The sequence below is a fragment of the Lepisosteus oculatus genome, chromosome 8 (assembly GCF_040954835.1).
Source record: "Lepisosteus oculatus isolate fLepOcu1 chromosome 8, fLepOcu1.hap2, whole genome shotgun sequence".
Classification (NCBI taxonomy): domain Eukaryota; kingdom Metazoa; phylum Chordata; class Actinopteri; order Semionotiformes; family Lepisosteidae; genus Lepisosteus; species Lepisosteus oculatus.
In genome coordinates, this window is record NC_090703.1 from 21,155,062 (window position 1) to 21,170,890 (window position 15,829).

Consider the following 15,829-nt stretch of genomic DNA (forward strand, 5'->3'; position numbering starts at 1 on the left):
GCCACGGCTCAGCTGTGAATGAGGGAGTCCACACTTGTATGAGGAATCATGCATGCTGAAGAGTAGCCTACAATCCCTTTAATCCAGGCTAAAGGTCAAAGAGCCAGATTAAAGGAGAGCAATCTGAGATCACTGGTCATTTGGTCCATCTAGTTTGGTAGTTTGTAGTTAATCGTTCCAGAAACTCATCCAGCCATGTCTTGAAAGAAGCCAGGGTATTGTCTTCAACAAAAGAGATGCATAGCTTGTTCCATAATCTCTTTTGGGGAAAAGAAGTGCCTCCTGCACCTCCACATTAGTTTTCACTTGTGTCCTCTACTGTTTCACTGTTGTTTCTGCAGGGTTGCCTTTGTCAGTGCATTTGAGAATTGAGAATACTTGGGTTCTGTTAGCGTTTCCTCTGTCCAAGACTAAAATGGTTCAGTTCCTCCAGTCTTGTCAGTGGAATTCATCTGGTTGCTCCTCTCCCGAATGATTCCATTCTATAATGTGGAGACCACATTGTACACTATATATAAATGAAGCTGTACTAATGAGCTTATACACTTTTAAAAGATTGTCCTTTGATTTGGATTCAACAGGTCAAACTGTATATACACTAACATTTTGTTTGCCTTTTTAATTGCTTTCCCACTGGACAATTCCATTGGATTGGTTCATCAGCTTGTTCTGCAATCACCACCGGACACAGCTACATTTAGTGTGCAACACTTGGACTGACATTAAATCTGCTTCAGGTTTTGCAGGTATTCATTGCCATTTACAGAGCTTTTGTTAAGTTAAAAGCCAGCAATGTACTGCTATCAAAGCATGCAATGGAACAACACCTAGTATTACCATAAGTGATCACAAAGGCTATATACATCATATTGTACATCGTTTTGTGGCAGAATCTCAAACAGAACAACACAGCAAATTCCCAATCTTTTTTTAAAATGATATTTTAGGTCACAAGCATTGAACCGACAAAAAACAACTTACTATAAAGGTAAACAAAGATGTTCTTTGTAATGTTGAAGACTATACTATAGCAAAATGTCAGATCTGTCCAATTTCTGTAACTCATATTTTTTTAAAAACCTTGACGTATGCATCAAGTGACAAGAACAAAGTAATTGTTGTTTAAGCTGGGCCACTGTGGTATAAAACTGCCCTGCAGATTTAATCATTAGGGTGGTAAAACTGAAACGTGGGTCAACCATCTTCAACTGACAGTTATTCAAATACCATTTTAGAAGATTTGGTAATCAGATAGGAACGGCAAGCCACAGCCAGGATAAGAAACGCATGATTAAATATTGCTCAGCTTTCCCTCAATATGAACCCCAGGATGCCATTAAAACATCAGTTCCTGCATCAAGAGCAGAAGCTTTTGGCATACGGCACTGGTCACTCTTGCTATGTAACTGTGTACCTAAAAGAGCTTGGGAACAAACAAATAGCCAATATGATTAGACCCTAGCTTTGTGATCACCTCAGATGACTTAAGAAAGATAAAGAGATTGCAAAAACAAGAAAGCAAATTGGAACCAATTACCCAGCACTAAATTAATCACACTGTTTGTGATCTCTTCGCTCTAAGTTTTTTTTTCACAGTTGGCTTGGTATGAACTGAAAAACACAGCAAATACAGAACACACAGCTGGTGATCTCTGCAGTCTGTATCTTAGTGGTTTGAAGAGTACAGGACAGATCAGAGCACAGAACTGCTCATCAGGTGTGAGTGTTTGTTAGGGACACCTGCTCATCACCATTACATTTTCACACATTATTGTATGCATCTGCTACTAGCAGGCCTTCTCTGACACTCTCCACTCCCTACAGGGGCACCTCAGCTGTCCGAACGTCTACAGGGGACAGCTTGAACTTGTGCAAACCCAAAATGGCATTTTCAGTCTGGATAAACATTGCTCTTGCACCATGTGTTTGCATACTGACAGCAGCTCTGGGACAAATTCACTGCAACTGTCATCTCTGCTGGTTCTCAGGATTTTAAAGGGTCTCTCATTTTGCAATTAAAACCTATTTAATTAGCAGCATGATTTCAACACAACTTGATAAAGTTGTTACTGTCGAGACCACAATTTGCATTGACTGAAATTCACTTCAGCATGTGACTAAACATAGTATAATATATGGACATGTCTGGGATCACAGGAGTTTTTTGGCTCACTGATTCTTTTTCTGAACAAGATCTCGAGTGACTAAAAGGGTCCAAGAAGATATCCACTGGAAAATGACAAGACAAAATCAATGAGTTCCAAGGACCCAGCTGCACAAGAATCACTAGACAGGAGATTTCGGGAGAGGTCTTAATCTAGCAGTGGAACAATAAGGTGTGATGATGTTTACTTCAACAAGATGCTGAAAGTCAGAAAATGATTATAATTTAGAAAAAATCCAGTAGTTTGAATGCAGAAACTTGCACCCTGTAATGTAAACCTGTGTATAGGTGTCTTTAGGCTGCCGTTTCTAGCACCTTTGATCCTGATCAGAAGATATGATCACTCTAGCTGGAATGACTTTTACTCCATCACTGTAGCTGTGGTGACTGTTAGCACACAAGCTGGACTCTCAAATAAGTTACATTTCCACAGACCTCAAAATAGAAGAGGAATATAATGGAATGAAATGCTACCGATGCTTTTGATTGTCATGAGAAATTGAAATTCTCATTCAACCCAGTCCTTGTGAAAGCCCTTGGGAAAGGGATTCACGCAGCGCACCTCTGTGGACACAATGAGTTGGTAACAGGCTATCCATCACCTGCAGTGACCCCTGTGGCCTGCAGGCTAATCGTAAGGTTGCACTGCCGTCAGTGATGTGGTGCTAGAATTGCAATTGACACTGCGAGGCCTGCAGAAAGCCTAAATTACAGTGTATGCATGTATAGTTACCAGCCCTCCTGTAATGACAGGAAAAATGCAAACAAACTATAGCCAGTTTAGCTATAAAGCACTAATTGTGTTCCTATAGAATGCTGTGTTTTGGAAAGGTTGTGTTACATTAACCAATGAGTAATACTACATATGCCATTTTTGATACAAATTGCTCAATTATTTTATATATTACTTTTTTTGATAATTGTTTCAGTGAGCCAACAACCCTTATTAAGTGAATCCAGAATGAATAAAAGTAAATTGCCCTAACATGATGTAACCACAGCAGTTTAGGTGGGTAGCTGCGTCAGCACTCGTAGACTGCAGAAGAACAAGTAAAGGTTTATTCCATGCTGAAAAGAGAAGACATTTGTCTCGTGAAACCCATAACAATGTTCAATTTTAGCATTCAGGTTTTTGATTATTCACTTTAAAGATCATCATTACATCATCAAGTATAACTCAACAAAGTGGAACATCACTGGACTAAGAGGAAAGGGGAGTACCATTTGCAAGGCACTGTATATTTTAAGATATGTGAAAATGAGCAATCGTCTGCCACACCCAGAAGAACTGTGGTATGGTTTTAACCATTACATTTTCTCAGTGCACACTTAAAACAATAACACAAGGAAGCTTGCAAATTCAATCAAAATGACTTCTTTTAGCGCAGAGAAAAGAAAAGTAGCAAAATCAGAATGACTCAATGATTTCAGCCAGCATTAATAAAAAGGCACACAAACACCACAGAGTTGCAGAAAGTAATTCTTCTTAAACTAACACACACACAGTAAGAAAATTGAGGCATAAAACCTTGCTCCCATGTAGCTTCAGAAGCAGACAAAAAAGTCCCTTCTGCGGCTTTAGAAAAAAAACACGGCTTCTGAAATATCCTCCCCAGTGACGGAGGTATTTAAAAATCCATTCACATCTCAGCGACTGCAGGTTCTGGTGAGGAGGGCTGCTTTGTCCTTGGGTCACTTGAGCTCTTCCCAGATCACTTGAATCATTTCTGGGAACGTTAAAACCAATGTCATTATTTAGTCTGCATTATGCTGCCAGCTGTGCATTATTGAACATTATCCATACCTTTCAACATTAAGCTTTTAAAATCCTGGAAGGAAGATTCTGTAGTCACAGCTCTCAGTTCCTTGACTGGCCTGCACTGGAGATGAAGTAAACCAGCACTACTTTACAGTTCACATTTCTTGACTGTGTTGTAGAATCATGCCTCTCAGCAATGTGCGTGGTGTAGAAATTTCTCTTTACTATAAAATAGTTGGAGTACTTTAAAAAAACTATTCAGGAGACTTGGGAGGTGTATTTGACTTGGTCCGTTATGCTTTCTTTCATTCTTCCAGTGGATGGAGAAAGAAACTATTTGGAACTGGACATACCGTATAAACAAACACAGCTGTTATAAATCATAATGTTTCATCTCAAAACCACAGAAAGTTTTACCCACAATAGATTAATTAATTTGTACACTTTAAAATGTTGCACGATTCATTGCCGTGAAAGTCTTTTTTCACACAACCCCTGATACGACAAATCCAAATGAGTCATCAGGTAGATCAACAAGAAATGATCATTAAAATTAAGTCAATACTTATTTACTATTTCTTACATACTAGTGCAACATTGTTCACTACCTATTTCTCAGATTAGAAGTAAAATATTTCTCAGTAGGTACCAAGGGATCCCAATGCTCTATACAAAACTACAAAAACAGAGCTTACATGTACTGTAACTCCACCATCCTTTTTAAAGAACACAAAAATGGTTCTAGTGCAGATGAAATAATTTAATGTTAGGATCCCTTATGTTTATCACAAGGAATGAAGTTACTACCTACAGTATGTACTGTACTTAAGATCATCCTAAATAAAAAGTGTCATTAAAATACCAGACAGAAAACCCAAGCATGGGTCTTTCAAATGTCAAATAAAGATTTAGTGACAAAGGCACCAGTTTGCTAACTACAAACATTAATATCTTCATTCCAGGAAAAACTGGATTTTCTTGCATAGATATTGGACTCCAAAGCTTTAGAATGGTGTACTGATAGTACTCATGGAAGCAACACGTGGTTTTCAGATCACATTTCTTTTTGTGCATTTTATGAGAAGCTAGAAACGTTTATCACCTGGCAACAACTCATGAAATCCTGTAGAGTCTAAGTTTGAAATAATAATAATAATAATAAACTTTATTTTATATAGCGCCTTTAAAGGTGGCTTCTCAAAGCGCTTTACAGGATGACAATAACAATAAATAAGAAGACTACAACAATAGATAAGAAAATTTCACAAGACAGGACACAATTATAATTACAACAATACAACAATAACAATAGAGGAGACCGTGGAAGATGGTATTAAGAAGAGCAGAGGGGTGAAGAATGGAACCAGTTAAGTAAAGGCTTTACTGAAGAAGAAAGTTTTGAGTCTGGATTTGAAGGAGTTTAGAGAAGGTGACTCTCTAATATCCTTGGGTAAAGAGTTCCAGAGCTTGGGGGCATAGCAGGAGAAGGCCCTGTCGCCCATACAATGTAGACGGGCTTGGGGGACAGTAAGGAGGGCAGAATTTGAAGAGCGGAGGTTGCGAGGTGGGGAGTAGGGCGATAAAAGTTCAGACAGGTATTGAGGTGCCAAGCCATGTAAAGCCTTGTAGGTGAGCATGAGGATTTTAAAGTCTACGCGGAATTTGACCGGAAGCCAGTGCAAGGACTCCAGGATAGGAGTAATGTGAACACTTGTACTAGACCTGGTCAGGATTCTGGCTGCTGAATTTTGGACATACTGCAGCTTGTTCAGAGTAGATTTAGATACACCAGGGAGCAGAGCATTGCAGTAGTCAATTCGAGAGAATACAAATATGTTGATCAGCTTTTCAGCCACAGTTAATGATAGCATAGGGCGTAGTCTTGCGATATTTCTAAGGTGAAAAAAAGATGTTTTGACAGTATGCTGTACATGTGGGTCGAATGTTAAGCCAGAATCGAATATAACCCCAAGGTTTTTCAATTTTGATTGAAGCTCAAGTACAGAGCCATCTACAGACAGGGTTACAGGACTGGCTTTACGAAGTTGATGGGGGGTACCAATAAGCATGACTTCAGTCTTGTCACAGTTAAGATGAAGGAAGTTTTGAGTCATCCAAATTTTTATGTCAGAGATGCAATTAGATAGGATAGAGACAGCGACGTCAGTGTCGGGTTTGGTATGGATGTATATTTGAGTATCGTCAGCGTAAAAATGAAAGCTGAGGCCCTGTGATCTTAAAAGCTGACCAAGTGGGAACATGTAAATGCTGAAGAGCAAGGGGCCCAGTATTGAGCCCTGGGGGACACCAGACTTGACAAGACCGATTTCAGACCTGTACCCATTGAGAGAGACAAAGTGACAGCGATCAGTGAGGTAAGACTTAAACCATTTGAGGGCAGTGTCAGAGACTCCAAACACAGTCTCGAGACGAGAAAGCAAGATGTTATGGTCAACAGTGTCAAAGGCAGCACTGAGATCAAGAAGGATGAGTATGGAAAGAGAACCAGAATCAGAAGCTATTAGGAGATCGTTGGTGACTTATGGGAGCCTCCTGAATGGCTGAACCAGTAAAGGTGCTACACAATCACAGTTTCAAGGTTGTGTTGTGTCACTAGTCAACTGTGAATATGAAAATCACAGCCACACAACTCAACCTTTTGTAACACGTAACAGGAGGATAGATTGGGAGTAGTTGACCAGGGAAAGCAGCAACATGGTGCCCCCTGCTGATTCCTGGGAGATTACAGGTTTGTAGCACTGTGGGTGAGGGATGTGCCTCTTCTTCGGAAACTGGACTGTGGGGTGTGCGACACAATGGAGGAGTTTGCCCCCACTTTTTTGGATTCTAAAAAAAATAATAATTGAAAAGGATCAAACTGCCATGGTTCCCCATTTTGTGAAAGTGGAATAGATTTAATAAACAACTCAACCAACTCAAGTATGCATTAAGTGTGCACACACACAGACGCACACAACACTAGCATTCTGTCAGGCTCTAACAGATGCCTGCCTCAGACTTCACTCTGTTGTGCAGAGAGGCTGCTACTCCTCCCCTGACAAATGCATAACTTCCTCACACAGATCGGGAGGGTCAAGGTCAAAGAGAGAACGAATCGAGATGAAAAAAACAAACTATGATTATCTCAGCAGGCCTTCCAGAACAACAACACTCATTAATTGAATAGATTAAAGGCCCCCAAAACCCAGTGCACTGAAGTCAGGCATTCGTCTATGTCAAGCTTGCAAGACTCTGCCAAAGCCGGCAAATCACCACATAAGAGGTTTAAGAAAGTGCTAAACTGCTACTCATCGAGATGTTTTCTCACTTTAAATTGCCAAGTATGAGGAAATCGAGTAAAATGTCACTTCTGAGACGGAAGGTTCCAGAACAAAACACTAGGCTCCCATACGGATTAAAGAGTTTTTCCAATTCTATAAGCAAGAATGCAAATCAAAACGCCTGTCATTAAACATCAACTTCACAAGACAAAAATCAGCTAAATGTAGGACGCTTGGCGCTCATGAAAAATGAGGAAAGGAGAAGTGGTAAGGCTGTCTTGATAGCGTACAGAACCATTTTTTAGAACCAGTTTATTTCCCCCTTTTTATTGGAATGCTTTGGAACTGCAGCTGTGCCCCATTACTTGGGATACATGAAGGCCAAACACATCCAAGACATGTGACCCGCTGTATGAATTTACATCAGCACTGCTTTAAACAGTGATGCTGTGCACAGTGAATGTCAGCCTTTCGCATCACCGTCTGCATCAGGCCCTGCACAGCAAAGAGGCCAAGCTAGCTGATACAGGACTGCTTGTATTTTCTCCTCATTCTGTTGCTGCTATTTAAACACAGGCTCGTTGTAATGCATGCAAGACATCTATGAAACCAATCAAACATTTGCAAAATTACATATGAAACACTGCTGATGAACATAAAAACACCATTGACCATTTATTAATGAAGGCAGCAATGCAGTTTATAGCAGTCTGATGACAGTGATATTTACAGAACTGGAGAGGCTGACAAGTAAAGAACTATATAACCAGTTAAATCTAGAATAGTGCAGCACTTCACAAGTCAAAGACAAGACATGAAAAGCAGATTTTTATGAATAATGAAAATTGGACAATGCGACCTAGGAAAGTATCGAAACTAACATATTCTGCTCTACCATGCCAGAAGGACTTAATAGAAAAATGGTTCCTGCTAATCTATCCCTTGAATTTTACACCAATTCCAAGCTACAGTATATGACTATAAACCAAACTTATGCATCATTGACATTTGTAGTCATATACTGTAGCCTACCATCATTGTAAATATGACTTTTTGCGCTGCAGTTTGGAATGACTCACAAATATGCCAGCAGGTCCCATATTAAACAGTCATTGTCTGTTTTTGGCTTGTAGAAAGCTACTAATTAAACCTCCTTCAACAGCGTAAGATTTGCCATTGGAAGGTACTGCACATATTACTGTTTTGTTATTGACACACCAATTTATAGTGCTTAAACAATCATTCCGATTTCTTATAAATGTTACTATGTATGCATCATATCCTGCAGAGGCATGCTGGTGAGGCGTGACTGTCTTGCATGCTGTACATCCAGGACAGGATAATGAGGGTGATTCGCACACATCAAGAGTCTTTCTGATGCTGGACGGATGGGTAAGAATCAACTTAACCTGAAGGGAGCAGCCTGAGAAAAATGTTCAGCGTATTTACTTGGTAGAAAAGACAGGAATAGCCCAATTTTAACACAGAAAGAAATAACCGCTTATGATAAACATAGGTCATCATGTTTAAGCTGGGGCACCACCTATGTTAAGCTTTTGTTATTATTTTCCTTGTGTTTTTGTGGGGTTCCCCCCCCCCCCCCCGAAATGCTTCAGTTTACCCCAGTCTTCCAAAGATATGGCGGCTATGTTACTGGTCATTATATTGTTATATTGTCCTTCTGTGTGTGTGTGTGTTAGATGAACTGGCCTCCCAAACAACAGCAGCCCAGGATGAGACCTCTGCTTTCAGGGTTTGTAACGACTTTCACCAACAACGAGCACCTTCCTTATGATGGACTGAAGCATGATGCCCATGTTCACTCCCCCACCCCACTGGAAAACTGCTAAACCCTAATTAATAAGCCAGCTCCTGCAAGATCTGGAATTGTACCACAAGCTCTCAGAAAATCTGTCTAGATTCCAGTGGCCTGATGGGTAAAAAGGTCTACCTCAGATCACTGTTTTAACACAGCACAGCCGCCAGCAAGGGGACAAAAAAAGCGCCGTCTTCATTGACTTTCATAAGGCATCTGCTGCCACAAAACAGGAGCTCTTCATCTCTAAAGCAAACATTTCAGCATCGCCACATTTGCTCCAGTTTGTCTGAGGCTGAAGTCCTCCTTTTCGCAGTTTCTGACGTATCTTTTGGATGCACACATATGGCTTTTTTAATTTTTCATTTCTCTTTGTGAAAAAAAAAATACACATATACTCTTTTCACAAATTCCCTAAACGGTCTCTTGATAGAATGTTTTAACACACTAATAATCACACATATGATGTTACTACTTATTCCCCAAGGAAACTAAAACGATGGTTTTAAAGTCAGATGTGCTTAACACCATCAAACAAACAGATGTTCAGATGCACGCTTGGGATTCTAATCTTGTTGGAACCTTAATTTTACACCTGATCTCCTAACTCACTCCTTTAGATCCCACTGGATATTTCTCTTCTTGTGGCGCATTATTATATTCCATTATAAGGTCACCATCGCCATTTCTAGATCCATTCATTTGGGTTTTCTGGATTCTGGTTTGGATCCATTTACTAACCGCTTCATCCAACTCAAGGTTGCCTGGGAGTTGGAGCCCGTCCAAACCAGAAACAGGCGCGAGGACAGGATACCAGTCCATCGTGGGGCAGACACCGAGGCGCAAACAAAATAGGGCCTATTTTCCCAGAAGCCAATTAACTGAGCAGCATGTCTTTGGACAGTGGGAGGAAAGCCATGTGAACATGGGGAGAACATACAAACAGACAGCACCCCAGGTCTAGAAGTGAACCTAGGGCCCTGCAAGGCAGCTACCCTAACTGGTGTGCCACTGTGATCCCCCCGCCCCCATCAACTTCAGATCTGGACGACATTGTGAGAGCCTAGAGTGGAATTCAGGCAATTCAGTGAGGTGGATACCCCTTGCTCTTACATACAGTACCATGGGACCATTAATGGCCAAATAATCAGAACCTTGCTGTCACTTTTAAAAGGGCACTTCATAGAAAAAAGTGTGTTCAGTAATCATACAGGGGACCTTGCATGGAAATTCAAGTCTGAAAGGAAGCACCACCTGCTGGTCCACCACCATCACTTACTGGAGTAACATGGCTTTCCTTGCAGGCCTCCATCCAAGTACTGACCAGGCCCAACCCCCCCCCTCTGGAGAGCTGACAAGATCAGGTTACAGGGTAGCAAGACTATTGTCACAGACGGCAGACAGCAGAGAAATGAAAGAAGCCCATAATACAGACAATTCATTTCTTCCCTGGCAACTCCTTCAAAAAAAACTTTTACCTACAGCTACTGTAAATGTTTAAAAAAAAACTCAAATAAATGATATAAGTGAAGCACTATAAAATGCTCAAACCTCCTCAAGCTAGGTGCTAATAAAGGCTCTGTGCTTTTGTCAGAGTTCTTTCTACTTGAATAAGGATGATGTTTAAAACCACACGCTGTAAAGGACTCAAGGATCAAATAATTCTATATCTTAAATGATTCATCAAAGCTTATAAATTTTTAATAATTGGTAAATATGCAAAGTTGGTGTACAAAACACATACATACATGTTTGTTTTACAGGGAGTTATTTGCACAAATGGAAAAGAACTGATTTTCAGGGTTATATTATTTCTGTAATCTCTATTTTATTTAATAGGAGACCACTTCCTTTTGTAATATAAGATGTGGGAGTTCTTGATTGCACTATAAGGCCTCATACTGCCAGAAACCTTACAATACACCTAATTTTAAACTACGACTGAAATAACGAATGTGTTCACAAAGGAGTTTTGTAGGACAGGTATTGAATATATTTTTAAAGAATTAACAGCAAGATCTTAGCTAAGAAAATTACTCAATCAAAACTGAAAGGGGCTTTGGAGTTCTATACCCTGAGATTATTTACTCTGAAACACTAATGTACTTATGTTCATTTTGGTGTTCCATCACACAAAATAGCATTGGGTTCCATTTCATTGGAGAGATGTGACTGACATCTTGAAATATATGACAAAACACGAAGTGTAGTGGTTTGAATTGTGAATTATTGTGTTCCCACCTCCCTAATCTTAAGAATACAAAATATAAAATACAGTTAAAAAATAAAATATAAGTAGCAAGCACATCAATAATTTAATTAATCTCAAGCTGCTGAATTTCTAAACATAACTATGCAGCATATTACCTACTGCACTAACAGTAGCACACAAAAAGAATTATCCCATCAGATCAAACCTTGGCATCCGTCTACAAAGTCCATCTCCACATTCCAGCCTTGCCCTACACACAAATAAAAGCCCTCACAAGACATTCAACAAACTGAGGAATAGAACGACTCTCATGACACTGATCCATTTCAGTTTTTACAAGCTGTAGACTGCTAAACATGTATCTTTATATTTCAGCTAATTAACATGATCGGCAAATATGCACTCACATGACAAACATATGAGGTTAAAAATGAAATACATGAAACAGATCGAACTGCTATGCATTAGGAGTCCTTTTTGATTTCCCCCAAACTTATTTTTTTTAAATACTCCCATAAAGGCTTACTGCACACATGTGCATCCTTCTCCCAATATCCTGTTTCACGATATTTTACTGCAGAAATGCATCTATCCCGAACTGGCACTATGCAACCTTTTACCAAGAAGCTGCTGACGAGCTGATTAGATCTCTCTCATAATCCCACTCCCTGCTAGAAACATTCCTATGGACAAAGACTCTTTTTCAACAGATACACCCCCACGTGGAATGTACTTCGAGTAACAGGAATATTCATAACATTTAAAAAACCTCTGTCACACACCCCGTCTTTGTGGGCCTGTAGGTGACACACTTCCCCCTGGTTCAGAAATTGCACTACGATGACAGGCGCCACTCCGCTGGAGGAGATATCATTCTTCAGATGAGATGTTAAATGAATTAGTCATGTCTGTCTGTGATCAGTAAAATCCCATGGACCTTTGTCAGATAGGCCACTAACACTTTTTAAGCTCAATCTAGCTTAAATAAATGCTCCTCTCAATTAAATTCTTGCTTGTCTACCTGATCTTTTGTAAGCCTCCCAGGCGGGTGCTGGATTTAAGTAGTGACTAAAGTAAGTTCCTTCCTACAGGCTAAAAACTTTAGGTCCTCTTGAACAAAAAAGCACTGTTCCAATACAAAACATCATTAGGCACAATAATTATTACTAATCAATACCGGCATCGCAGTAAGGCCTACAAGCATACTTCCATTTCTCATTTTTTGCGTAAACATGCTCTGTTTATATCTCGATCAGATGTTGTTAATAAATTCATCTTTCCTGGCTTATCGGTCCCCACACCATGTCACACAGTGAGAGCAGTTCTGGTTTCTCCTCTTCACTTCTTGCCCAGTGTACACAGAGTCTCTGTTTCACTCATGGATCAGTCCTGATCTGTTCTTGATGATGATAGAGTACAGTGGCTATTTCCTTCTGCCTTGCACCCAGCTCTGGCCCTCCTTGCATCTTTTAAATGGGACCTTTGTTTCCTTTAGATTTCCCTGCAGGACAAGCCCCCCCTGTCGATCGCAGCCAGGCCTGGGCCAGGCCAACGGGTGGTGTGTTTGTGCGTCAGTGCCTCAATTCCTCCTCCTTCATGAGCAAATACAGCAGGAGAAAATACTCGATTTTGTTTAACAATAGAGCTCCTGCCATGTGGACACACCACTCAACCTGAGCCAGAGCTGTCCTGTGGCTGGATCTTTTCACCTCTGTGTGCACATACCCAGGGAGTGTTGCTCTTTTCCTTGATGAAACTTTGAGCACTTAAGAAAGGACTTTTTAAGACAAATGTAGCCAAGGAGCAGAGCTGACAAACCTGTGTCTCAGCATCTTCCCAGACTCAGTTACAAACCAGGATTTGCTCTTTTCTGAGGGCTACCTTTACCAATTAGCTAATCACTGCATATGACCCATATTAAATATCACTCATCCGAGGCAAAACACATTACAGAGTATAATGCCAACTCTTTGGATTCTGTGTGACAGGTCCTGAAAAAGAAAGAGGCTGTTCTCTCACCAGTGAAGGATACTAATTTCAGCCTCCTTGGGAAAGGAATTATGTTCCTACTGAACCTTAAGAAAATGACTAGGTCACACTCCACTCAATGACACTACACTTAATTTACGTTCTTCCATGTTTGAGGTATTTTTAATGAAAGGGTGCTTAAATATTCTGTCCAAATAATAACTGAAAATTGTAAAACCAGGGTCTAGGTTCAGTTTTTGTCTGTACTGTATGTGTGGCCTTGTAAGACTCCAAATTAGTCTCCCTCACTAATTTACAAAATGTTAATTTGACTAATGATCCCAGTAAAGACAGAGATCCCAATGCCATGTTTCCTTGTTTGAGTAACTTTATACTAACAAACAACATTATTTTAACAACCACTCTATTGTTTATTGTATTTTCTATATTTCATGAGAACTTACAAAGCACTATACATGATAGCAAACAAAAAACAGGTACATGTTAAGTTAAAGCAGTACATTAATCAAAATCTAGAGGATAAGATTGAGTTTTTAAGACAGGAGTTGAAAGTGCTGAGTGACTTGCAATATCAGATAAGGACTGGGAGATCATTCCACAGTCTGGGAGCAGAAGAACAGGAAGTCTGGTCTCTTGGGGTCCCACAGGGTTCAGAGTCCTGTACTGGGAATTCAAAGAGGGCCAAAGCACCAACAGTGCAAATAACACGGACCTGCATAGAGAGTTAACAGCTCACTGATGTAGCCAGAAGCCACACCATTCAAGACCTTAAAAGGTAAGTAGCGGCACTTTGAATTTCATTCTGAAAATCCACATATTCGGTGTCCCTTCTAGCAACGTGGTGACTTGTCCAAGCAGTAACATTTACACAAAGGCAACAATCTTACAGATCAGATTCTGTTGCTTCTTGAGTTTTAATACTGTAGATGCATAATGGCTTTGTTAAGATTAAATTCTGAACCGCATTCACGAAAGTGTTACATTTAGACTCATACTCGAAATTGGATTACTTCACAATAACCATTTAATGCATTCCTCTGCAACTCCTAAATTGGATCAAATGAATAAAAGCTATTGGACTAAGGAGAGAGGAAGGACAACTGTAAAATTAACTACGAAACAACTCGCATCCCAGAGTGGTCAAATTATTTTACGACGTTCTACTGCACGTATTGTACCGAGACACGTCAAATTGAATCTGAATATCAACTCGAAGGCTTGTCTGCCAAGCAAATACACAGAAGTCAAAGCAGGAATGCACTCCATTCGACTGTCATGAAATACTCGGCTCAGCTATGTGATTTTTATTCATCTCCAGACTGTGGAATGAGACCAGCTGCTGTCCCCCGGCATGAACAGACAGCAGACCGAGGGTAAACTGATTTACAAAGCCAATCGATACACTTTCCCCCGTTCCTCCCCTTCCTTTGAATTATTTACAATTCAAGGGCCGGGGACAGATGCACTACAAGCCCGTATCTGTAAAAAAAAATCCAAGGCATATCTTAGCTGCTTGAAAGTCGTTTTCTTACCACAAGTTTGCAAGCGCATTAAACGGTACAAATCAGCCCGGAATGACGATTTAGTCTGCGATTGAAAGAAACCGAGAAAACAGCGTTGAGAGCTTCGCAGCCGGTCTCAGCCCCGGACTCCTGCAGTGTTAAATACCCTTGCACCTAGCGTTACTTTCGCCTCCCACTCGACTTGCTAGCAACGGAGTGCAGATTTATTTCTAACCAACAAACCCCGGACTGTGGACAACGCTGTTCCTGCCGGACATTTCTGAGAACCGTGCTCTGCTTCACACAACGACCTTGAAGAACCCGTGTCCGACTACCCCCGTGATTCCTTGCCATTATAAAAATCCCCGGTTTCCCAAACGGGTCCATATTTGTTGTCAAAACAGCAATTCCTCGGATCCCCCTACCTTCGCTGTGCGTGTATCCCTTACAGGGACACGGGTGTGGTGAGGAGACCTCCTTGGCTCTGCTTCAGTGTCGACGACGGTGTTAAATCCCCATGGTTAACGGTGTAGTCAAGACGCTGGATAGCAGTTGCTAATTGTTTATGCTGGCATCTAGATGTGTAAAAAAAAATCGTCCCTTTTCTCCTTCTCTGCTGTCACCTCAGCATCTCCTGCGGCTCCGTGGTGACGTCACGGCCTACCCTCTCTGCCACCGGCTTGCGCGCGCGCTCCCTAGCATCGCAACAGACGGGTCGGAGGCGCGCGCCTGTGCTGTTCAAACGTGCCCGCGCTTTAAACCCTTCCCCTCCCGAACATCAGGACAGCCCAATGACCAATGAGAGAGAGGACTGTGGGCTAACGCCGCAAGCGATTGGTCAGAAGCGAGTTTTCAGTTCCTGGTAAAGTGGCTGGGCTCTCTCCAGAGTCCAACGCATTCATTGAATGAAGGTTTCCTAAATTGTTGGGAACGATACATGGAACTGTACACAATTTCCCGGTGACAATTTAAGATTTGACTGTCTTTCCTCCATAGATAATATATGGCGGTTTTCTATTGTTAAGCCCATATATCTGTTCTAGGGAAATTAATTACATAAAAATACAAAACATGGTTAAACACGCTAATACGTTAGGGGGTACCTA

General features: G+C 40.8%; 1 protein-coding gene across 3 annotated transcripts in view; it reads right to left on the reverse strand.

Moving 5' to 3' along the window:
* Positions 1-15,433, reverse strand: part of LOC102696514 (tau-tubulin kinase 2) — a 58,525-nt gene extending 43,092 nt beyond the window's left edge. For 2 of the 3 annotated variants that reach the window (XM_069193378.1, XM_015351024.2), the window contains exon 1: positions 15,149-15,433. The gene's annotated coding sequence lies outside the window, so the exon portion shown is untranslated. The remainder of the gene's footprint in view (positions 1-15,148) is intronic. The other variant, XM_015351027.2, reaches the window with a different exon arrangement.
* Between the last annotated feature and the right edge of the window lie 396 nt (positions 15,434-15,829).